At 35.9% G+C, this 25,783-nt stretch overlaps 1 pseudogene; it reads left to right on the forward strand.

Moving 5' to 3' along the window:
* Window positions 1-19,352: 19,352 nt before the first annotated feature.
* Window positions 19,353-25,567, forward strand: LOC101962891 (translation machinery-associated protein 16 pseudogene; annotated as a pseudogene).
* Window positions 25,568-25,783: the final 216 nt, after the last annotated feature.

Raw genomic sequence — 25,783 nt, forward strand, 5'->3', positions numbered from 1 at the left:
TTTAGTTCTTCAATGTTAACACTAATCTCCTATCATTCTTCCTCAAATGAGATGTTGTTTTTTATTGATCTTGGCTGAGATGGTTACAATCTCAAATATTTCACTATAATAGCTCCCACTACACAAGTCAAAGATTCAGTGTGTGGGTTTACTTCAGCTACTCAGTGTATACCTAGGAAATGACTATTTGGTGGATCTGTGGTCCAAATGGGTTTGAGTTGAGTCAACAGTCCCTTTGTTATCTGGTCTGTCTCTAAAGTAACAGAGAGGGCATGATGACACTTTGAGTGTTAACATTAAATTTAATAATCAAAATGCTTAAGACAATAACTTATTGCTTAATAGACATTATTTAAATCTATGGACTTAGGAAGAGTTTGAAGAAAAAGGTTTCCTAACGCCAACCTGCAAAATGTTTAAAAAAAAATTAAAAATTGCTTTCATGGATTGTCTAAATAAAAGGTCATGGCTTGAGGCATAGAATTACTTTGAGTAAATATTGATAATGCTACTAATGACATTCGACTTTGAATGGAATATGTTCAAATCTTGATGATTTGTGAGAGTTTAATGATTTAAATGTCTTAGTATACAAATAAAGGAAAAATGTAAAATATGTTATATGATGTTTCCCAAAGAACTTTTAAAATTTCAATAATAATGTTATGTTTAGTCAAACTTCATATTGATTTAGAGGGCAGAAAAAAGTTTTGGAAAGCTTTGAATAAACTAGATTTAAACCATCTATTACTTTAGTAAAAAAAAAAACTATAGTTAATCTAATTGGCTAGGAAATAACAATTGCTTCAAAATTTCCTGTTTTTTTTTTTAACCAACTATTATCAGGAAACAAGGTGTCATTTACCTTATATAGTGATTAAGTGATTAGTGTTAGTATTTTAGAATTCATTTAAAGAGTGAAAGAAGGTTAATGAATATGATTAAGACAGATCAAGGTTAACTTAAGATGACCTTCAGCTTGAAAGTATTTTGCCAGGCACAGTGATATTGGCACATTTTACACATTGATTAACCTATTTTCTGTCAGCCTTCAGTTACGTAAAATGGGCAAAGGCACAAATGCTTATGCCAGGACTTCATTTGCAATAAGAAACACAAACAAGTCAGAAATGGAGCTTTGTCACTAAAGCTTTAGAATTTCTTAATTGGATAAGTCCACATAAATAAAGTGACTAAGAGTACAGGCTTCCAAATCAAGCTGCCTGCCTGCAAAACTCAGCTTTGTTATTTGCTGGTGGCCTTGAACAAGTTGTTTAACCTGGACCTTGGTTTCCTTACCTATGAAACAGATATATAGTAACCAAAAAAGCTTCCCTAATTAGGGTTCTGGGATCAAGATTTCTAAAGCAAAGTGTCTGGCACTTATTAAATGTTCAGTAAGTGTTAGTTCATTATTATTATAAATATCTGGCATAAACTAGAACATTAAATACACATCTATACACACACACACATATATACACTCATAGATGAAACATATTTCATGTTACATTGTATTATATAATATCTAATATTCAGTATATTATATACCTAATATATAATGATACATTTGATGTATACTATATCTGATCAGTTATATATTAGATGAGATTATATATCCAGATGCTTTTATTTCACAGCAAAAATGTGAATAATCAAAAGAATATCCACATCTGACAACCTCTTACTTTCCAAGTTTTGCATGCTCAATTTGAGGAAAGATTTATTCCAATGATTACTTAGACTATTAACTACAAATTTGTGGATATTTCTACTATGGAAAACTCAATTTTCCAGGGAGTACAAGAAACTAGATGTGCAAATGTTACCTTTCACTGTAACTATTCAGGTTGTTTAAAGCTTCTATCAGGAAAAAACTAAGCAAACTCTGTTTATATCTAAGTGTGAGCCACAGGCTATGTTTACCCTCACAAAAATCTCTGGATAGTTAAAGGGAAAAAGACTTGGCCTCAAGTATAACAAGAAATACATAGGTAACTGCTTCAATATTCCATCAAATATTTACTAAAGGTAATTTCCAAAGCCTTCAATTATTCCTTAATAGAAGGCCATTTGAATGGTGCTTTCTTGTAGAGATTTCCCTGCCATAAAGTTTATAACTGCATTATGACCTCACTCTTCAGTTAATAGAACAATAGAACATTTTTATTAAACGATTCTTTGAAGGTTTCTTTGGAGAATCCCCTCATTCAAATTGATCTCCAACTCTAGTGATACACTAGTGCAAAGAAAAAAAATCACACAATTAAGATTTTCTTAAAAGACTTAAATAAATAATACATCTTTTGTTGTATATGTATGTGGAAAAGATAATTTTCCCCAACAGAAAGTAAAACTGGCCTGATAGAGACAGACACATAATTCTTTTTATCCCTAGATAGTACCTTAGGAATGTTTGGCACACAGGAAGTGCTTAATAAATGTGTCAGAGCCCTGGGATTGGAATTTCCAAAAGTAATCCTTCTCATCAGATTTTCACTTCTATTTAGGTTCCAACTCAGTGCCTGGTTATTTTATCTGAGGAATCAATTCAAATTAACATGCAAATGATTGACAATTTATTTTTTTCCCCTTTCCTACATGATGTCTGTTTTTTATTTATTTTTTGTTACTTAGTAATAGTGAGTAATAGTGTAGGAGATAGAATAGGATGGTAGTCAAATGCCGAAGCTCTGGAATGTCAAATTCTTATTGAGAGCTGAAGACTAACTTGAATAAGTCATTTTGCTTTAGGTTCCTCAATTGTAAAAAGGAGTAGTTATAAAATCTAAAAGTGAGATAATTCATGTAGAATCTACTAACTCATCATCATCAGTAGAAGATGTATGCATTTCCGATATTCAAATTTTGGATTTTGGAAATATTGAGAAAAAATGAAACACTTTTAGCCCCCACAAGTCATACTTCCTAGGCAGTTACCTGATTACCCATAGCAAATGTTGCCCTCAAAAAAAAAATTGCAATCTATGGCTTCCTACCTGATTTCCCATTGTGATTACATTGGAGATGAAAGAATCTGACATTCACCTCTTAACATTAATTTAGCACTTACTGTGTGCTAAGCATTTTGTAAGGTACTAACTAGAGATATAAAAGTGAATAAGGAGCAGATAAACTAATTCAGTGTGGCTGATGCCTCCTTTCCTCCCCCCCCCCCCCAGCTTAACTAGTTTTTATTACTAAGAAAGTTGCCTGGCGCAATTTACTTGGTCTCTAATGTAGACATATTTTTGTACTTCCTTTAGGGCTGACTTTACCTTTTTTAAAAAAAAAAATCTACTTATATTTCTTTTCATCATTCCAAAGTGGCAAAAGCTTTTACTCATCTATTCCCAGGTTGCTCCCAGGGTATGACCTCTGACTACCCAGCAGAGACCCCTGATGAGGTCTGAATTGGCCATGTCTCATTCTGATGAATAATGGACCTGGTCACCCCTCAGTGCCCTTCAGATTTACTCACAGGTCCCTGGGGACATTACCAGAAAATAAATCCCCTGACCTCCTGCAGGATTCTTTTTTTCCTACTGAAGCCCTTCTTGGGGGCTCTTTCCTGAAGCCTTAGCTGGGACTGCCTTTGATTCAACCAATCTGGTTGTCAACCCCCAAATGTCTTTAGCCCCCCAGATGCATGACCGAAGTAGCCAGTTTTCCAGATACTTTGGTCTGCTGTAGGCAGAATGAGTCTCCTTGTAATATCTGATGTCCTCAATCTGTGTTTTAATTGTTTGTTAGCCTGAAAGAACATGTTCAATACCCATATGAGTTGCTTATTTGCTTTATCTTATGCCCAATGGAGCTAAAATATATGACTCCATACATGTATTGTGATCGACTGAACTGTTGCCTATCAGAAAGCTGGTGGTCAGGTGTGACTCTGAGCTACTGTTCTGCTTTTAGATAGAGCTTTGGGTTGGATGTAAAGTGGGAATAAAAATTGTTAAATAATGACAACTAGACTGATGAATGACTTTCTCCTTGTTTCTGGTTGTCTCGGTAGCTCTGTGAAATTCTGCTGCTAGTGCCACATTCTGCCACTAGTAGCATCAGGCCCTTTTTAAGTAAGTATTTTATCCCCTTACTTCAGAAGAATACCTTCTTCTTATTCAGAGAAGCAACATGCTGAATAAACCAGGGATACCCCAAATAAATCATATCAGGTTACTTTTTGGGTTTGTAATTGTTCTGTAGTGTACCATCCTGCACATACTTCCAGATGATTTTAGAGTGATTTTTTTTTTTTTACTTTTAATGCAATAGAATCAAAGAAATGCTCATCAACTGCTGTCTCTAATCACTTTCAACAGTTCAAGCTTCTCTAATGCCCCAGTATTTCAATTTAACATTTACTGTTGTAAATAAGTACATTGGAAATTTAAGCCCGGTATATTGGGGGACTGACAATGTGAAAGAGGAGGAAGATTTCTACCAAATTTTAGGTGTCCAAATGCCAGCTTCGTGTTTTATACTTATCCTCCTGGGTAACCTCAGAGCACCAACTTCCATTCATTTTCTTCCACTCTAAGCCCATGTTAGCAGTGACTACAGACTAGATATTATCTAAACTCTCAGTGAATCACAGCTGACAGTGCTGCTATTTCTAAGCCACAGAATCACTCTTTGAACAAAATGCAAGCGCTGTGTCTTTTCAACCTGTTCTTCAACAGTGGAAGCAGCAGGATTCCAGCTCTGTATAATAACTGTCAGAAACAATTTCTGCTCTGTAAGTGAGGTGAAGCAAAATGTCAAAATATTTGAATACATTTCATTGAGGATATCTTCTTTTAAATTAGTGAAGGCTAGAGAAGAAGAATCCCATTCTCTCACATAATAAATATGCATGGAACTGAGGAGCCACGTGCATTCTAATAAAGCCGAGTCCTGGCTCGTTAATGCATTATAGGTCCACAACAACAAAACACAATAATTACTAGTTAAAGAGATGCCAGTGTTGGCCTTTTACCAACATCCCTGAACATATAATTCATAATAAATTTAGTAAGGCTGAAGTCGGCTTGTTAATTAACCTATTTTATGCAATGACTGGAATGGAGGAAGCAATCACATAATCCAACAAGGCACCTTCCCAAATGTGCACATCTCATTTTTTGGTTGGGATCTGCAGTTTGGACCCATGAGACTCAGGTTCTAGTTTGTGTTTATACAGATGAGAACGTTAGGGAAGAAATGACAAAGTAATATCTTATTATGCAACTACCATACATTTGGAAAAAAAATTGCAGGAGAGTCCACACATAACAGGTGGGGTTAGGTGATGTTTAAATCCAACAGCTTGGGCAAAGAAAGGGCTGAGAAGAGGTTCTACCAAGAGTCCTAGGGAACTGATCAGGATAATGGACATGTACAGCACATATATACTTTCTTCCTTTGTGCACAAAAAGATATTAAAATTACTGAAAAGTTATGAACATGTCACAGAGCTGGTAAATAAGAAAGAGCATCCTCTTCTGCCAGAAACTAAGAAATTTCTGGACTATTGAAAATTGAAGTGATAGGATTGGCAAGAGCACAGGACTCCACAGTCCAATACAAATGAAGAAGAAATTCCCTCTGAACTTACATTTCTCTGGATCAGCTTCTCAGCAGACCTGATAAGAAGAGGGTAAGAGTTGTGGGAGACCTCTTTGGGAGAATCTTTAACCTGCTTTAGAATATGCAGGCTAGACCTCCTCCTTTGTTCTCTTACCCTTTCCAAAAGGTGACTGGAGGTACTTTTGCCACGGGCAAAACAGAATACCTGCCCTCTAAGGAAAGTAAAAACATGGGATCTGACAAATTGCTAAATCTCATGATAGATGGGGTAAGAGGCAAATACACCAACATTCTTGAGTAGCTCAAGTACTTTTTATTTTACCAAGAGAGAGGGTTTGGAGGATGTGGGTGTAAAGCAGGCAGGCTGACTGGGGAATCCTCTTCCCCTCCAGGCAGTAGAGAAGCACAATGGAGAAATTGAGAACACCCACTCTGTTCTATATGTTAATTGTGGTACATTATCCATAAAATAAATGGGCAACAAAGGATCACTGGGCATTGGATAAAAACTAACAGTATAAAAGGAAGAACCCGGAAGATGGGAGGGAAGGGGAGGGGAGGGGGGATAGTAGGGGATAGGAAAGGTAGCAGAATACAACAGTCACTAATATGCCATTATGTAAAAATGTGAGTATGTAACAGAAGTGAGTCTGTATTATGTATTTGGGGAGTTCAAAACCCAATTGAGTCGAATGTATGAAAGATGATATGTCTTGAGCTCTGTAATGTTTTGAACAATCAATAAAAAAAAAAAAAAAGGAAGAACCCAGGGAACTTACATAATGGTTGGCAACAGAGAAAACACAGAAAACTGAAGACAGTAAATCAGTCCTAATTGATATCATCAATAAAATTCAAAAGACTATGGATTCATAAAAGCACAGCACACATCTATGAAAAACCAGTAATCAGAAAACGCAGAATTAATAGAAACTAAAATTTCACTTTCTTAAATTTAAAAATTAACAGAAGGGCTATATAATAAAAAGGACAGAAATAAAAAAGCATTACTAATCTGATAAAAAAAAAAGAAAGCTGAGACAATCCCTTAAAAGTTGTGTGAACTGAGTATAGGCATAGAGACTCAATATCTGAGGTCCAAAATCCACCCAACTGGGTTTTTTGTTTGTTTGTTTGGTAGAGTAGAGAGTCAAGGAAATGTGAAGAAGTGATACAAATCATAGGGGTTAAAACACAAAGCTTCAGCTTGAAAGGGTCAGTTGAATGGTAAGAAAAGTGAATGGGAAAAAGACCATTAGTCATATCCTAGTGAAATAACTGAGCAAAGAATTCAACAGCAAGATGTTTGTTAATATAATTTAGTACTTTGATAGTTTAAAAGCTAAACACTGTATTAATAGTCAGGATAATATGTTTTCACACATTTACCATTATTATTTGCATATATTGCATGGATATGGCCCAAAAAAGTAATTACTAGGTATAACCATTGGTGTATAAATTTAAGAAGGCTTCAACATTACTGTTAATAGGAAAAAGGAAGTTTAAACAACAATGCAATATGAATATGTTCTTCAGACAAGCATTTAAAAGTTTGAGAATGGAGAAAAGAAATAGTGTTTCTGAGTGTGTGAAATGGAAATGCTTTTAGAAAGGGAACTTGGCATATTTATCTAAACTTAAAATTCAGAGATTTTTTAGAAGGAAAGTATTCCTTTTGGTAACTAATACAGAGAAATATGCATGCAACTTCAGTGGAGAATATTCATTGCCACATTAAATGTAAGAGAAAAGGAAGAAAGAAGAAAAGAGGGAGGGAGGGAGAGAGGGGAGAATAGAGGGAGGAAAGGAAAGAGCAATTGAAATGTTAAAAACAGAGAATTAGGTTTAAAAAATGATGATGTATTTTTACTGTGAAATAGGATATAGTTGTAAAAAATTAAAAATGGCAGTTTGTATAAATCCTCAGGGGGAAAAAAAACAATGTGATATTTAAAAAGAAGGTAGAAAACACTGGGGTGGTGGGTTTTAAAGCTTGCTCTTTGTCTCCTGTATTTTGCCTGTTGTTTGTGGCTTGATCTGCAGAGTACCATCACTATGACAAGCCAGCTTTACTCCCCATAGCCAGCTTGTTTCTATAAAGTCCAGGAACAAAAGCCCATAACATTTCCTGATGTAATTTTTCCTTACAATTCATTCTCCATCTAATCCAAAACTGTAGAGAGAGAAGGATTTTCTTTTCATAATTTGTTTCTCAGAGAAACTAAAGCTAATAGAATTGAGATTCATTGAAATTTTTTTTGTAGAAAATCTGCATTTTAAGGACTTTTATTATAAATCAATCTAGTGCTTTCATATCTTCTATGAACATTACTGCTGGAAGTCAAGAGAGTATAACAAGTGTGATTTGGGCAGTTGCAAATAAAATTGTATAAGAATAAATTTATCTTTGTTTTGAACTTCTTTTATCTGCTTTCTTTCTTGCTTAGACTCAGAGAACTTAATCCCGTTATAGTTGGACATTTTTGTGTTAAGATTCAGTATATTTTGGATGGTCAGTATGGTCCGCGAAATCATTCCATTCTAGTACAGGTATTATTAACAGTGTTATTTCAGTCTCTGTCAAGTTCAGCGCTGAATTTTTTGTTTTCTTTTCCCTTAGAAGTCCAATGGATCTGGCCCCCACCTCAAAGTGTGAGGTGGGTTGGAAGCAGGGTGAATGTAACCAGGTGGCTTCCTCTCCCAGCTTTAACTGGCTTGTACAGCTGCTAGGGCTTGCAGTGGCAACTAAGTCCAGGACTGTGTCCAATATTGGCTCACTATGTAGCACATGAGAGGTTCCTGGGTATAAGCAATCCTAGGAAGGCACAGCCATTTTGTTCCACCTCTCTCAGTGAGGTCTATTGCTGACCTCTGTTGGGGTCTCCACATCCCCTTTGGATAGTTCTTGGTGACACCTGGTATTTGGTGCTCCAGTCTAATTTCTGTGACATTGTTCAATACACTTTTACCTGTCAGGAGCAGACTTTGCTCAGGCTTTCTAAGGTTAGCCACTCCATGTCACTGCTGCTCTTTATTCTTACAATAGCACATATCTTGCAATAGCAGATGTGGCGCAGGTTTTACCAGAAAACAACCACCAAATGAGATACAAAATTCATTTTCTTTATTATTCAGAATCATCTAAAAAACTTCAGAAGAAATGTTCTTGGGTACCTCTCTTCCCCACTTTCTTCTCCCCACCACTGCCCCTATTCCCGCTGCAAAGCTCCTTTGAAAAAGGGATAACACAGTGTCCCTCCCTCCTTCTCAGATAGGGTTCCCCTCATTCTCCTGCCCCCTCCTGTTTCCTCACACCACCATGACAGCCTCGCTGTTGTGAATGGCATATATTTGAGAGTGTGCCTGCTTGAGCTGAGAATCTCAAAAATGAAACATCATTTTTTTTAAACTATGAACTGTCTCATCAGCAATCTATGTACTTTCTGCTTAAATTCCAGGTGGAGGAAAGTCCTGTTGGCAGCAAGATAGAACAGCACAATAGGACACCTTTAGTTAATTATTTGTATCATCTCTGCAAAGAGGCAGTACTAAAAACAATTCTATGAGTGAGAAATTAGGGAAGAAAGTAGAGAAATAGAATGAGTAATCTATACTGTATGTGTTCTTACATAAAAATCCACATGAATCTGAATTTTAGTAAGTTCTTTAGTGGATTCCCTTGGACACCTAAGTTTGAGATGACCCTCCTTTTTATAGGGTTTCCCTTGCCAGCAAACTAATAAGAGATGAATAACACGAGGTATTCTCTATTCCAGAGTATATGTGAATGTGTCATTTGGGTGGCTGCTTGTCCAGATCAGTAGAAGCAGAAAGGAAAAGATGATGTAGATAAAACTTAGCTTAATATGGCAGTGCATACCTGTAATCCCAGCTACTTTGAAGACTAAAGCACGAGGGTTGCAAGTTCAAGACCGAAATGAGCTCCTTAGGGAGACCCTGCCTCAAAATAAAAAGTGAAAAGGGCTACGGATGTATCTCAGTGGTAGAATGTCCATAGGTTCAATTCCCAGTACCTGAAAAAGCAAAGAAACAAACAAAAAATAGAAAACTGAGATAAGAAATGGTGAAGCCAGCTGTTGGCTGAATGGCTTTGCATTTTGGTTGGAGCTTGGAGCCTAGTTGTACTTACTATAATTGGGTTATGGGAGATTCTTTAGGATTCTTACAAGGAGCCTACTTTGCTCATTTTTAGTTAGAATGTGTATCTCAGCTTTAATCCTGCAAAGAGGTGAAAATTGACTCTTTAAAGAGGGAGTAAAAAGAATCTTAGATACTACAGAAGTTTGTAGGCCTCTGATGTGCAACTCTACCCAACAAATCTTCTTGATTAGACTTTAATTGCTCTCAGTAGGGAGACATTTAATTTAATTTAAAATTTAATTCATTAAATAAATTATGTAATTTAAATTCACTGATTAAAAGAAAAAATTTCTCCTTAGGAAGATGGTAATGAAAAAACAAAGGTTGAGAAACATCCAACAAAATCCGAGACGTAGACATTTTTCCTTAAATATTTCCAAAACAAAAATAACATACAAAAGTGAAGCAAAGCAATTCTTTTCCTCAGAGTTCCTGAGTCTCTAGTAATGTCTATAAAATGAGTATTAAATTCTATGAATATAGTCCATTCTTGGATCTGAAGGAAGAAACATATATTTTTATCAACCCATCAAAGAAAGATATCAGAATAGGCTTATGCCTGATAATCAGGAGACATCTTGTGTAGCTTTAAGTTACTCAACAATGATCTCTACTTCTTTGGTTTGCACCTAAAATATCAGAAGAGCAAACTTTGGCTATAAAAATAACGAACCAATCACAGAACTGTTTTATAGCTTTTTAAATTTTTTTGGTTAGAAAAATAATTTTTTTAGTCCAAATATTGATATAGCTTTAGAAAAAGGAACTTAATTTTCCCTGTGTTGCCACCATTTTTCTATTTCACTTTCTTCTGAATTCAAAAAAATATCTGGAGGACATTAGGAGGTTCTGTTAGTGTATTGATTTAAGCTCACATAGCCTTTTATGAAACCAAACCAAACATATATTACCTCTGAAGAAGACAAAAGAAAACTCAGACAGTTGAAAAATCCTCTTCTTACATTATAATACTACCCACAGAATAATTTGAATTGGAAAATAGACCAGGTAAAAAGCCTCATTAAGTCTCCACCACTTGTAGAGACTTTGGTCCTACCTACTTTCATATAATCTTAATCACTTTATTATAGGACCATTAAAACTGCTACCCTCTTACTCATTTCAATAGCAATAGAACCTCTTTGATAACATAAATGAGACCCTTCTTGGATCCTCATGTCTGGGTAATTTTAATTCTAAGCTATTGTGTGGCCTTGTGGCTAATTGGTTAAGAGGCTCTTTCCCCCTCCACTTACCTCTTATAAAATTGCCATGAGTTCTGAAAGCAGGACAAGTGATCTTTCAAGTTGCCTTGCTCACTCCTCTTGAAATGAACTAAAATTATTTGCCTAAAAGAAACCCGGAATATGGGCTATTTTGAATTTTACAGGCAACACAGTAGGAACCCTAACAGTGGGTGTATTTTTTGACTCATCCCCACTTAGCCAAAATAAAAATACTCAACTAACTTTTCTATAAAACTACTTCATTATAAGATAAAATTAGAGTCCTGTGTGTACTCCTCCATATTAGGTAATATAAATGTCACAGATATTTATTTATAAATCAATAGGAAATGTTGCCAGCATAAAACAAAAAAAGTGTGATTCAATAACAGAAGAGCGGGGAATATTGAACATTTTGGGTCTTCACTGATATGGCAGATCAATGACTGCAGTTTGTACTGCTCACCTGTACCATGAGTAGGCATCGTTTTATTTGTAATAAAAATTTTTCTGGATATTAAGACAAGATAAAAAAGGAGGTCACTGTTCATACACCTCTAATGACAAAAAAAAAAGAAAAAACCCCCAAAACTTTCAGGTACAAGTAACAGAGGACCCCAATATATGAGGAGGATTTATTGGCTCCTATAAAGCTCAGGGGTAGAGCCAATTTTTAGGTACAGCTGGACAATATTTACAGATGGAAGTTTCTATTTATAACTTGGCTAAACTCTACTCTCCTTTGTGAGTTGGACAATTTTTAGGCTGTATTCTGTGACAAGAAGGCTGGTGAAAAGATTCTGAACCGTGTCTACCTAGACATGTAGTTGTTTTCTTTCTTCCTTGACCTAACTTGTGACTTCACACTACGCCTGCTCAGAGTGTGTCACTTCCAGTCTTTCGTAACTGGAATCCTGAACTATATCCTATGGACTAATATATTTTATTGCTTCCTGGACATTAATATTATGTTCTCTGCATACCAAATGCATGGATCTTTAGTTCCTCATGGATCTGTGGTTCTTGATCTTACTTGTATAATTGAATTGAATATCCAGGGATCATGTAAGAATACCATTGTGTGTAGGGCCCACCCCAGAGTAAATAAATTACCCTGTTTGGAAATGGGACCCAGAACTGGTATATTTATTAGCTTCCTAATGACTCTAGTGTCCAGCCTCGGTCAGTGGGTAGAGCATAGGTAGAAGAAGCCCTAATTTGTAGCACTTGCTGATTTCCATGATGAGAATACTTAGACTGTGCCAATTCAAGCTGGATCCATGACATCACAGAATGTAGGGAAGCTGGTGTCATCTGTCACCAGCATACATTATACACTGGCAGAATAATAGGTTTGGCTTACTAGTAGATACTTCTATGCAGCATTTAACACTGTTGACCAATCCCTCTTTCCCAAAAATCTATTTCCTCTTGGTTTCCATGATCTAATATTTTTCTAATTCTTCTCTTATTTGTTTGGATGTTCTTTTCCCAATCCACTTTTCAGACCTATCTTCTTTTAACCAAACTTTACATGTTGGATCTTCTTAATACTTGCTCCTAATCTCTATTTTATCGCTCTAAGCTCTCTCTTTACCCCTATTGTTATTCACATAATTATTGTATCTGAAAATCATGGCAGACCCTAATAGCCAACTGTCCTCTCCACATCTTTATATGGCTGCCTAATATGCACCTCAAATTAAATGCTATAAAAATGGTCTCTGATTCTTTCTTTGTCCTCCTAAGCCTCATTCTATTCTAGCATTCTGTATCTCAGTGAATAGTACCATCATTTACACTGATGGACAAGCCAGAATCCAGGGAATCCCTGTTGACACCTGCTCACCCTCCACACCTTGCATCAAACACTCCCTACCTCCTGCTGATGTCTACCTCCTCAAATAGCTCTTGAAACCATTCATGTTCTGCCTCTTCCTCATGATCAGTGCTGAAATAGACATATGAGAAGAGAGAAGCTAACTGGTCAGAGAAGGGCATATGAACTGACACTTGAAGGGTGAATAGGAAATTGCTGAAGAAGGGAAGGAAGATATTCTGAGCTAAGAAAGAATCAAACTGATTCTTAACACAGCAGATGCCAGATGCCAGTTTTGACATCTTTACGTACCTGTCCACTAGGCATCTCAAACTTAGCACAGGTAAATTAGAACCATGATTTTGCCCAACTTTCTTTATTTTGAATCAATCTTCCCTAGCTTAGAAAATGGTACAACTATCCCTTGTTGCTTAATGCAAATACCAGGCATCACCATTTATCTTTCACTTTTTCTCACCTCCACATCTAGTTCCTTGGCAAATTTTGTCTGCCCTATCTAAGCATATTTTCTGAATTTATTCACTTATCCCTTTCTCTATTGGTATTTCCCTTATCTAAGAAATCTGCATTTTCTTATATCCTAATTATGCATACCTTAGTAGCCCTAAAATTCCTTATTTTCAGCATAGCAAGCAAAGTGATCTTTATAGAAAATAATCAGCTCATCCTTTTCTCCCTTGCTTAATGCTTCCCAGTACACACAGAATAAATTTCAACTCCTTGCCTTGGCAAATACCTTTCCATGTGAACTATTTGCTGAATATCTTTCTCACTGCATTCTCCACTAACCTCACTTCATATCTCTACCATCATTGGCTTTCTTTTTGTTTTATAAATACATTTAGATCACTAGCCCCATCAGTATGTCCCCTTATCTCACATCTTAGGAAATTTTCATACTTGCGTTCTTCTCCTATAATGATCTGACTCCAGATCTTCTTTTCAGGAAGGCCTCCCTGTCCAAACAGACTTATGAAGCCACAAGCACACCCACTCCTGCCTCTGAACCTCACATCTTTCTATTCCATTTTCTTTATAGCACTTCTCATTCATTATCTCATCAATTTATCTGTTTGCTTCTCACCTCTGTATAAGAACACTCCTTCTCCTCCCTACCCAGCCTACATGGAAGGTCTATACAAGGGCAAGGATCTTATCTCTTATTTATCCTTATTTTCCTGGCATCTAAAACCATGCCTTCTTTGTAGTAAGTGCATACTGTTGATAAAAACTTAATCTTAAAAATGTTTTCACAGACTAGTCTGTTGTGGACAAGGAAAAGGAACTATTTATATGTGTCATGTTAAAATAACGTATGTGACTGTAAGCCATCAATCATATCCATTCTTTATTTGGTTCCTTACTATGTAAAATACAAATAATAATAGGGAAGAGCAGTAGGATCTGCTGTGGCCTAGAGGATCTGTGCATGCAATAGGGGGGGCCAGGACTGCAAATAAATTTTTTTTGGAAAAGATTTATTGTGGTTTATGAATTTTTTGGCATTTCCAAGAAATGACAATAAAGACTTAATTTGTTTTTCAATTAATTTTTTGGCTCTAAGTTGTTTTCTATACTGCAAACTCACATCCCCTTTTCTAGGTCTGGCCTCAGAGAGAGAATCAGTGGGCCTGGCTTTGCGAGGGCTATAAAGGGAAATGTGAGTGTCATCAGCCAACATCTGACCATCTTCCATATGACATTTCCATATTCTTATGTGGGGCATTGCATGCCAATGCAGCAACTTGCATGCTGAAAGAAGGAGAAGACAGAACCAAAGAACTCTAGTCACATTTTCTAATGTGGAAGGCACTGGGATAGGAGTTTGGAGAAGTTTGTTAACAAGGTTATACCCCAAGCCAGAATTTTCCTGGCCCCAGAAAAGCCTTCCGACATAGCATCTTCTGGCAACTGATAAAGTAGAACCCCTGGTTTTGGCTTGGAAAGTGGGCGATGGACTTTGGCTGTTACCAGCCACTCAACTTTGGGAACATCACAAAGCCATATCCTCATTTCTAGAATGAAAAGTTGAGCCAGGTCAGTGGCTTCCAGACGCCAGTCTGAGAGCCTGCGTCAGTCTATGAGGAAATTTTCACTGGTCAGTGGCAAATTAAAAAAAAATGGAAAAGATAATGTTACATCTAACATCATTATATATTTATTACTGGAAGATTGCTAAGTGGCCTTTCTTGGAAAAAGATGTTCTCTTTTTTATTGTAAAAATAAACTTGGCTTTATGATATCATAGTATATGGATAGTAGTTATTTTTGAAGGAAAAAAAAATTGTCTTGGCTTATCATAAAAAGTTCACAACCTTTGTTGGTCCACCAAAACCTGTGAATTCATTGAATTATATTATTCTCAATGTCCTTGCTAGTTTTAAAAGTTTTGACAAGAGGAGAGTTGCAAACTTAAATGCTTGAAGTGTATGGTCAAGTATGTCAATATTGAGTAAAACCGGGGGCAGGACTCCAAGCTGTTTATATCAATCAACCTAACATTTACTAATAGCAGTGCCATTTAAAATACACTGCTCACTTCAAATAGAAATCAAGTAAAGGTGTGAATGTCCAGCATGTGGCTGCTGGCCTCTGTTTTGTCAACTCTGCTTTATTATTTTCTAACAGTTTTCTTGCAGTCCTAATAGTCTGGCTTTCTGTTTTTAATCACCACCAAAATATTGTAGCACATTGTTATTTTTTTAATTTTAGCCATTAGTTATTATGGCAATAAAGTCATATTTGTGATGTGGCTTATAAGTTTCATATCATTATGGAGATTAACAAATTTAGCACTTATGTATTAAATGCTATTAAAATGCAGGGTTTTTGCTTGGGTCAAAAATGTGGAGTAAAACCCTATTCAAAGTATATGAAAAAACATGTTGGACTTGTGTATTGATTGTGTCACAGCATGTGATTCAACAGCAGAATTTCTACTAGGTCTCATTCTTTAAATTTTTAATGTATTGTTAATTGATGAATATGTGCTTGTGTTTCCACAAAATTTGCGGTTTGCCCGTCAGCTGCATTATAAAACCTCAAATGCAAACACTGGTGCTAATATTACAATTTTCTAAGTCAAGGAATAGCAAGTGCAGGCTTTTTAGCATTTTCCCAAAATTTCTATTTTTGTGGATTTTTCAACTTTATGAACTATTGGAAAGTATTCTCCTTCTCCAATGTAACTTTAATCCATCTTCTTTACTCAGGGGAAAGAAGAGAAGCAGCTAAAAAAGAAGTCATCTCCTGGAGGTATGTAGAATGAGAAGGCACATCATCAATCTACCTAAATCTTTGTTTTGATATATGATTGTAGATGGGCTACAAAGCAGAGCTTCCAGACATGACAAGCATTCAATGCCCTTCGTGTTGATTCCCACAAAATTCTAATAAGGCAGAAAAAGAAGTGTGATAAGTTTGAGTATGAGTTATTCTTTTTATGTTATTGCATTATAGTTTTACATAATTGTGGGTTCATTTTGACATATTTCTGAATGCATGTAACATAATTTGCTTCATTTAATTCCCCAGAACTACCCTCTTCTCTCCCTCCTCCCTCCTTCCTCCTCCCTCCTCCCTCCTCCCTCCTCCCTCCTCTTGGATTCTCTTCCTCTACTCCACTTTTCTCCCTTCTATTTTCATGAGACTTTCTCTTTTTAAAAAAATTCCTTATTTCTCTCCAGCTTCTGTGTATAAGAGAAGACACTAGACCCTCAACTTTCTGTGTCTGGTTTACTTCACTTTGTATGATGTTTTCCAGTTCCATCCATTTACCAGCAAATGACATAATTTCATTCTTCTTTATGGCTGAGTAAAACTGCATTGTGTGTGTGTGTGTGTGTGTGTGTGTGTGTGTGTGTGTATACATTTTCTTTACCAATTTACCTGTTGATAGGAACACAGCTGGCTCCATAACTTGACTATTGTGAATTGTGCTGCTATAAACATTGTTTTGCATATATCACTATAGTATGTTTATTTTAGTTCTTTGGGTTAGATTTCAAAGAGTGGGATAGCTGGGTCAAATGGTGTGTTCATTCCTAGTCTCTTGAAGAATCTCCACACTACTTTCCAAAGAGGTGGTATTAATTTGCAGTCCCACCAACAAAAAGGTACGTGAGAGTAGCTTTTTTTTTTTTGCACTTCCTCACTAGCATTTATTATTATTTGCATTCTTGATGATAGTCATTCTAGCCAGAGTAAGATGAAATCTTAGTGTTAATTTGCAATTCTCTGATTGCTAAGGGTGTTGAACAAATTTTCTATTTATTTATTGTTGATCATTTGAATTTCTTCTTTTGAGAAATATCTTTTTAGTTCTTTTGCCCATTTGTTGATTAGGTTATTTCTTTTTTTTCTTTTTTTTTTTTTGATGTTAAGAGTTTTGTGTTTTTTATATATTCTGGATATTACTTCCCTGCCAGAGGAGTAGCTGGTAAATATCTTGTCCCATATTGTAAGCCCTCTTTTTATGTTCTTAATTGTTTCCTTTCCCTGTAGAAGCTTTTTAAATTGATGTCATCCCACTTATTGATTCTTAGTTTTATGTTTCTTGAGCTTTGGGAATCTTATTAAAGAAGTTGGTGCCTGTGCTAATATATTGGAGCATTGGCCCTATGTTTTCTTCTAGAATTTGCAGTGTTTCTTATCTAATTCCCAGGACATTGATCCACTTTGTAAAAGGTGCAAGATAAGGATCTATTTTCATTCTTCTACATATGGATATACAGTTTTTCTCAGGATCATGTATTAATAAGACTGTCTTTTCTCCAATATAGTTTTGGCACCTTTGTTGAGGATCATATGACTGTATCTATATGAATTTGTCTCTGTGTCTTTTATTCCATTGATCTTCATGTCACAATATCATGGCAGTTTTTATTACTATAATTCTGTAGTATATTTGAGATCAGATATTATGATGCCTTAAGTATTACTCTTCTTGTTTAGTATCATATTGATATTCTAGGTTTTCTTCCAAATAAATTTTAGGATTATCTTTTTTCTAGTTCTGTGAAGAGTGTCATTGTTTTTTTAACAGGGATTTCATTTAATCTGAGTGTGAGATGAGTAACACTGGGAATCAAGAACAGGAAGCTCAGAGATAAAGGACACGATGTCTCTTGTTTAGAGGTGTGGCCCTCACTGGACAGGGGACCCTTGGAGACCCCACAGATGGCTAGTGCCAGAACCAATATGAGAGCACACGTCTCTCTACTATTCCAGGTTAATCAACAAACAACAGTTTTCCTTAACCTTGGCTTCAAACTTGATTTCTTCTGGTTCTTAAGTGTCCATTATTGTAATGTCATCCTTAAAATTCTTGGTCCTAGGCCCATCTAAAAGTGACCTCCAAGGAGAAGCTTGTGTGGTCCTGTGAGTTTCCCTCTCCCTGCCTGTGCATTGCCACAGTTTGCAGTATCCATTGAATGACATACAGAAGTGACCCCTCTTCCATAGTTTCTCTTTTTACAGTTCCTGTTGCAAGCAGTCAACCAGGGACTAGAAATATTAAATGGAAAATTCCAGATTAACTCACAATTTTTAAATTGTGTGTCATTCTGAATGGTGTGATGAAATCTTTTGCCATCCTGCTCCAGCGTGGTTGGGACACAAATCATGCCTTTGTTCAGTTTTTCCATGCAGTTACTCTAACAATTCATTAGTCATTTAGTATCAGTCTCCATTATCAGATCAATTGTTGTACTTATACTGTGCTTGTTTACAAGTAACCTTTATTTTTAAAAACAATGGCCCCCAAACATGAAGGTAATAATGCTAGAATTTTATTATAGTATGTTATTCAAATTTCTCTATTTTGTTAATAGTTATTATTAATCTCTTACTGTGCTTAATTTGTGAATAAACTTTGTTGAGGAAAAAACACAGTGTATCTATCTATCTAGATGGATACACACACACACACACACACACACACACACACATATATATATATATATATATATATATATATATATATATATATAAACATACACACACATAGTGTGTGTATATATATTGTACTATCCATAGATTAAGGTGTCCATTGGGGGTCATGAAACATATGCCTAAGACTTCCCTTACTTATGGATAGTGGAGAACTACTGTATATTTTAAAAATTCTATTCTGAACCAGTTTTTCTTTTGGATTCTTGAGTCATGGGGATCCTTCCTGAACTTCCTCTGAACTTTTAGAAGTCAAGAATTTTGAAACCTTGGAAGGTTTCAAGATTTCCAAGTTACATACATAAAGAACATGCATGGAAATATTTCATGAGCTTTTGCTGTTAAGATGGGTGAAAATAAGTAGAAAATGAACTTCCGTTACTGAATACCTATGAAACTCTGGTTCACCTTGCAGCATGTTTTCCTGAAAGACTTCTCAGAACATCAGTTTCAAAGACAGTGAATAGAACAGTTTCTATCACCCATTTTGCTTGAGAACCTTTTTTTTATTCAAGGAGGATCTCTAAGGATTACATTTTAAGGACTTGACTTAGGAAAATCTTAATCTTAAGACAATGATAGGCAACTATTAGTGCATAGAGATGAACCTGGTGAGCGCAGCAAATATTCAGATTTTAGGTGTCATCTTCACAGTGAGTAATTCAACAAATCTTTCAGGGAACTCAGGAATCCAAATTTAAAAAGCATCCTAGAGCAGGGATTCTGAACTTTAATTTGAAGAGGAATCATTTAGGATTTTGTTAAAATGCAGAGTCTGACTCCACAATTTTGTAGTGGGGGTCTGGATTCTGCAATTCTCACAGGTCTCACCGTTGCTGGTGATCTAAAGCCCACAGTTTGATGGCATTGATGATTCTGACCATCCAGAGCTGTCCACTTCTGTTATTATCACAAATGTCACTGTCTTCCAAGATTTGTGTCACTTTCAATTCATGAACAAGTGTTGCCTTATTGGCCATAATTAAGTTCAGAATCATAATTCCCTTCATTGCTTATTCTGCCATCTAAGAGGTGGGACACTTAGCAACTATGTCAAAATTTATCAAATGCTCTTGTTCTAACCTAACATGATATCCAGATCCTTGCAGTCCTCCTAACTCACTATTCTTATTGCTACAGTAATCTGACAGTTTTTAGTACTGTCTTGGACACTGCCATGCAGTAGGCCTGCAGTCTTACTGAGCATATTTGCTACTTCTTTTTTTTTGGCTGTTTATATTATTAGGGTTTTTCCAGAGGAAGAGAAATAATGGGTATGTGTGTGAGTGTGTGTGTGTGTGTGCATGCATTTATATTTATTATGGCACTTGGCTTACTTCATTATGGAGGCAAGAAGTTCCATAGTCTGCTACCTGTAATCTGGAGAACTAGGAAAACCAGGGGTGTAATTCAGTCTAAATCCCAAGGCCTAAGAATGGGGGATGAGCATCAATGGTATAAATTTTGTCTGAGTTCAAAAGCCTGAGAATTAGGACTACTAATGTCTAAAAAGGCAAGAGAAGATGGATATCTTAGCTCAAATAAGGAGAACAGTGTATTTTTTTCCTCCCTACTTTTTGTTTTTTTAGGGGATGTCCTTGGTGGATTGGGTGGTGCTAACTATATGGGTGAAAGTACCTTCTTTATTCAGACCACTATTCAAATGCTCATTTCTTCCAAAGACCCCTCATAGACACCTAGAAATAATGTTTTGCCAGTCATCTGGGCACCTTTTAGTCCAGACAAGTGAGTTGACATGTGAAATTAACCATCTCACACTATGGTGGTCAATAATTTGACTTTTACATATGTTATAAACTCCATAAGCTTTATTAATGTCTTCTTGTAATAATAAATTGCTTTTTAAAAACTGATAAACAAATTAATACTTATATTTATTCAAATATTTGCTGTCTGGCCCTCTTCTTTGTGTACACTCATATTTCCATCAGATATTGTTTCCTTTCCCTGAAACATTTCTGATAGTGTGGATCTGCTGCTGCATAATTCTTTCAGCTTTCATTTATCTAAAAATGTCTTTATATTACCTTCATTTCTTCCCCCTTTTTCTTCTGATTTGATTATAGATTTTTGGCAGATTAAAAAATAAAAAAACAAAAGAATACCACCGAGAGGTGCACCACTCACTCTCCCCGATGCGTCTCCATTTTTTAATGGTATCTGCATGGATACAGCTATTAAGCACAAATAAGTCCATCCTCTCCATATCTTGTGACTGGTGCTCTGTTTGTTTTTCTTAAAGTCTTTTTTTCTCTTCCTGACTCAGTTTGAATAATTTCTGTTGACTTGTTTTCAAGGTCATGATTCCTCCTTTAGAAATGCCTCATCTGCTTTTAAGACTATCCAATGTTTGTCTGTTTGCTTGTTGTTTTTGTTTTAATTTCAGATACTACATTATTCATTTCTAGAATGTTGCTTTGGTGCTTTAAAAATAGTTTTGTTTTCCCGAAATATCTCTCCTCTTTATCATTATGGCCATCGTTTCCTGTAAATTCCTTAGCATATTCAAAATAATTGTTTTAAAGTCTTCTGCTAATTCCAATGTTTTTATTAAATATGCTTTCCTTTAATATGTCTTACATTCTCCTTCTTGTTCTCGTGTCTTGTCATTTTGTACTATCCTCTGAACACTGTATAATAAATAGTGAGGGCTGAGGAGACACTTTTTATTCCATTTTACTGATTTTCCAGAATATTTAAACCTTTTCCTTTATCTGGCAGTGAGGCTGCGTCAGTTCTCTCAGATTTCTCCTAGAGCCGTGTAGTTCTGAAATTGGGCTTCAGCTTTAATTAGATTAAAATTGCTTATGATTAGCCCAACCCCCAAACTACTGTGTCACCTCTGGTTTTGGTCTTATCAGGACTTAAGCAGGGAGGGGTTAGCCTGTACTTTCTGATATTTTTGGTTGACTTTTAGGTTCATCTCTTTCAGGGCTCAAGAATGTACATGCAAGAACTCCCAATTTCCAGTCCTTTCTTCATTGAATTTCTTTGCAAAATTCAAGGTAAGGTTAAGGATGGAAAGAGAAGGGTGTTCAAGCAGTTTGCATTTAGGTCTCTTCTGTATTCTAATCCATTCTGCCAGCCCAGATTGTCTTTGTTCCTGCAACGTTTCCTCGTCTATGGCAACTTCTCCATCTATCCCCTACAGACAAGCAACAGCCCTGGAGATGGAAACTTCTAGAACTCTTATCACCTATGAGGTGTTTCTTTCTCTAGAGTGCTGTTAATCAAGGCCTCCTTGCATCCTTTGTTCTTCATTAGCCCAAGGGACAAGTATTTTAATTGTTTTTAGAGTTTTGTTGTTATTATTAAAATGAGAACAAAGGTGTTTTGCTTCCTTCCTCATCCTCACCATTGTAAATCATCATAAAATATATACTCACCTACTTTTTATTAAAAATAGGTAAACCTAGAGCACATTTAACCATAATGTAAGCAATTCATATTAGCAACGTTTTTGAATAAATGCAGATTACTATGCACTAGATGATAGCTACCATTCAATTTACCTTGATCTCTAGTTTACAAGTGAAATCTTTTTAGAGGCATATTAAGTCTTCTGAACTACACTGGGTGGCTATGGTCATTGTTGATTTTGTAGGTGCTAGATGGTACTCTATTGGGGTAATTTTGGGGAATACCTTCTTAACAGTTGTCCTGGGAAAGAAACCCCTTGGGTTTTGTTCCCCCTTAACATTATTTCTTTGCATTTTCTTTTTTTAAATATTTATTTTTTAGTGTTGGACTCAATACCTTTATTTTATTTATTTTTATGTGGTGCTGATGATCGAACCCAGGGCCTTGCACATGCTAGGTGAGCACTCTACCACTGAGCCCCAGCCCCAGCCCCAGCCCTTCTTTGCATTTTCTATATAACAGAAGCAACATTACACATAAGACAGAACCTCACTCAAAACCATCTCCCATGACCATCAGAAGGCTTTAATTTCTTCTTGTCATTTGGAAAAAAAAAGATAAACATTTCTCTTTCCTTAAGTTTTCCAGCTGGAAATGACTACTATTAATGGCATTAAAATTCATGTATAATTGCTCTCTTGGCAACTTGTTAGCAATGATTAGAGGTACTCTTAAATTTGGAACTTCCATTGTTATTTTCTGAATTTATAACCCTGTTAAAATATACATTGAATGAAATTTATACCTATTTTTACAAAGTTAATTTAAAATAGCTTCATGACATTGCTGTTTGAATTATTCTCATCATTGTTATCTTACATTTAAATTGACTATTTATGTTAATATCATTCAATTTTCTGCATAATAGGAAAAGGAATTTAAAATGGAAATCAAACAGAGGAATATATATATTAATGACAGTCACTGCAAACAGCAAAACTTCATGAGTTCTCTCTGACCATGAGAAGGAGACTGCAACCCCTCTTCCTTTCCCTTCTGTCTGTGTTCCTTCTGATTGTTGAATAGTGCTTGCCATCATTCCCCTAGATTTTCTATAGTCCTTGCCTCATTGGTCCCAATGAGGAGGAAAAAAGAACAATTAATAAAGGGGACCCAAGGGGCTTTGCAGCCACATTATATTAGGAGTCAGGGCATAACTGGCAATTTTTAAAAATCTCTTTTATTTTCCTTTCTTTATTCTCTTCTATTTTCCTCACCTAAATATTTCTTTTCCCTTGTATTTTTCATACTTATTGCTTCTAAGAAACATACATCTACGTGAGACTGATGGGGTCCTAGATATCAGCAGCTTTCTCCTCCCCTCATCTCTCTCACATTTATTTTAACCTTTGTCTTTGTTGTAACCAAACTGTCTTCTTGCCTCTGACACTTATAGGAAGCATTGAAAGGAATTTGAGTTACTAAAAATGTAATCACAGTCACCAATTTCTAAGTAAACTATTAAATGTATGAGGAATATTGTGAATGTCTTGCTTACACCAGGCTAGGGCACATGTTGAATACATGTTATAAGAATTAGTACACAAATCAAGAAATGTCACTCCAACATGATGATATGTACTTTTGATATGTGGCTTGCTTTGACAGAGTTTTTCTTTTTATCTGTTACAAATTTGTCATAAATTCAGATGAGAACCAGGTAGAGCAAAAATGACTATTACTCTCTATTAGCACTAGGGGTATGCCTCCTGTATCTATTAAGCATTGCATGATGCACTAAGTAGCCAGTAAAAGAAAAGTCTAGTTTAAAAATCAGTGGCTAAAATAAAACAGATGTTATTTCTCTTGCACCTAAAAGGAGCTTAGAAATAGGGAACTGATCCTTGATGTGCAAGATTTATGGTTATTAGACATCAGGCTTCTCTTAGTTTTTTGTTTTGCCATCCTAAAGCATGACTTCCAACTGCAAGATTATCTCATTGTCCAAGAGGGCTGCTGAGGTACCAGCTATCATGTACTAGAAATAAGGGAAAGAACAGAAGAGATGCTCATGCCAGTTGAGTCAATTCCCACTAAGTTGGAAGAGCCACAGAACACTTTCAATGATATCCAATTTTCAGGAACATTGATATATACCCACACTTAGCTGCAAAGAAGGTTGGGGAAAATGCAGTTTTCTATCTGTTTGTAATGCTGTCTTCTGTTACTAAAGGAGAAGAGACAATGAACAGTGGAGAATAATTGTCAATCTCTGCCATTTCCACTAAAGTATAAAAATAAAAGATGATCTTTTGCATCATTTTAGACATCAGTCGAAATTATATGACATTTTACCATATACAACACCTATATAACTCTAGTTCTTTGTTAAAACATCTAAAGACAGATGAAACTATTAGGGAATCATCTAACAGGAGGTAGGGTATATAGAAAGCTTAACTTCTGAGTAGTGGTAATTTTTAGCTATCATCATGTACATAAAAGCTATGGCTTAAAACATCTGCCCAAAAGACAAAAAGCAAGTATTGGTAAGAATGTGGAGAAAAGGGAACGCTTGTACACTGTTAGTGGGAATGTAAATTGGTGTAGCCATTGAGAAAAACAGTATGAAGTTTCCTCAAAGAATTAAAAAACAGAACTACCATATGAACCAGTATTTAATTTCTAGGCATATAAACAAAGGATATGAAATCAATGTGTTGTAGAAATGGGGTCCACATGTGCTCAGGCCAGAGTACCGGTATTAGTTGCTGAAACCAGGTTCATTAATGTCAGGTTTGAAGTGCAGAGACTCTCTGCAGCCTTCTGGAGGTCACCACAGTGGTGACCCTCGCCAGCTTCCCTGAACCCTCCTCCCTGAAGTACAAAAGGGAAGAAATATAGGCTGGGGGAAAAAAAGTCATCCATCCATATAGTAGAAAAGCAGCTCAGATTATGAGAGGAAAAAAAAAAGAATTGAAGAATGAAAAGGCCTTGCATTTCAACCTTACTGGTGAAAAACTGCAGTGATTTCAAAATCATCTGTATCCCTCTAAATGGGATATTCAAAGAAAGATGTTCGTGAATTAACTGAAAGTCACTTAAATAGATTTAGCAGTGAGCTGGAGCAGATTGAGTTACATAACAGCATCAAGGATGGGCAGGGAAGGCAACACTATTCCGGGGAAACAGTCATCAAGCAGATGATGGAGCATGAGCCAGAGCGGTAGGAAGGCTATGGCCTTGAGATGCCAGACATTTTCAATGAAAATAAACTGAAAATTTTTAGGGAGTGGAATTTTGATCTGAAGAAATTGCCAACCATTCAAATGAGAAAACTTTGTGCTAATGGAGGCAATTTCTAAGAAGAGCAAGAGGAAAACTGTTTTTAACTATAGACAAAGAAAAAGGGGAATTGGAACTAAAGGTGAATTAAAGACTCAGAAGAATGAGTGACTCCAAAAGCATCATTGTTTTTACTTGAGCTGAAAATGAATAACTTGAGAGCTTTAAGTCGCACTCATTAATTGTGGCAAATAACTGTCTAGATACAAGAATTTGCTATTTAACTTATTTTGTCACAGAGAACCATTTGCAGTTTAAAAAGTCATGATTTTTATTTAAAGTTGAAGGTTGCTTTTACATTAAATTG

Source organism: Ictidomys tridecemlineatus, chromosome 8, assembly GCF_052094955.1.
Source record: "Ictidomys tridecemlineatus isolate mIctTri1 chromosome 8, mIctTri1.hap1, whole genome shotgun sequence".
Classification (NCBI taxonomy): domain Eukaryota; kingdom Metazoa; phylum Chordata; class Mammalia; order Rodentia; family Sciuridae; genus Ictidomys; species Ictidomys tridecemlineatus.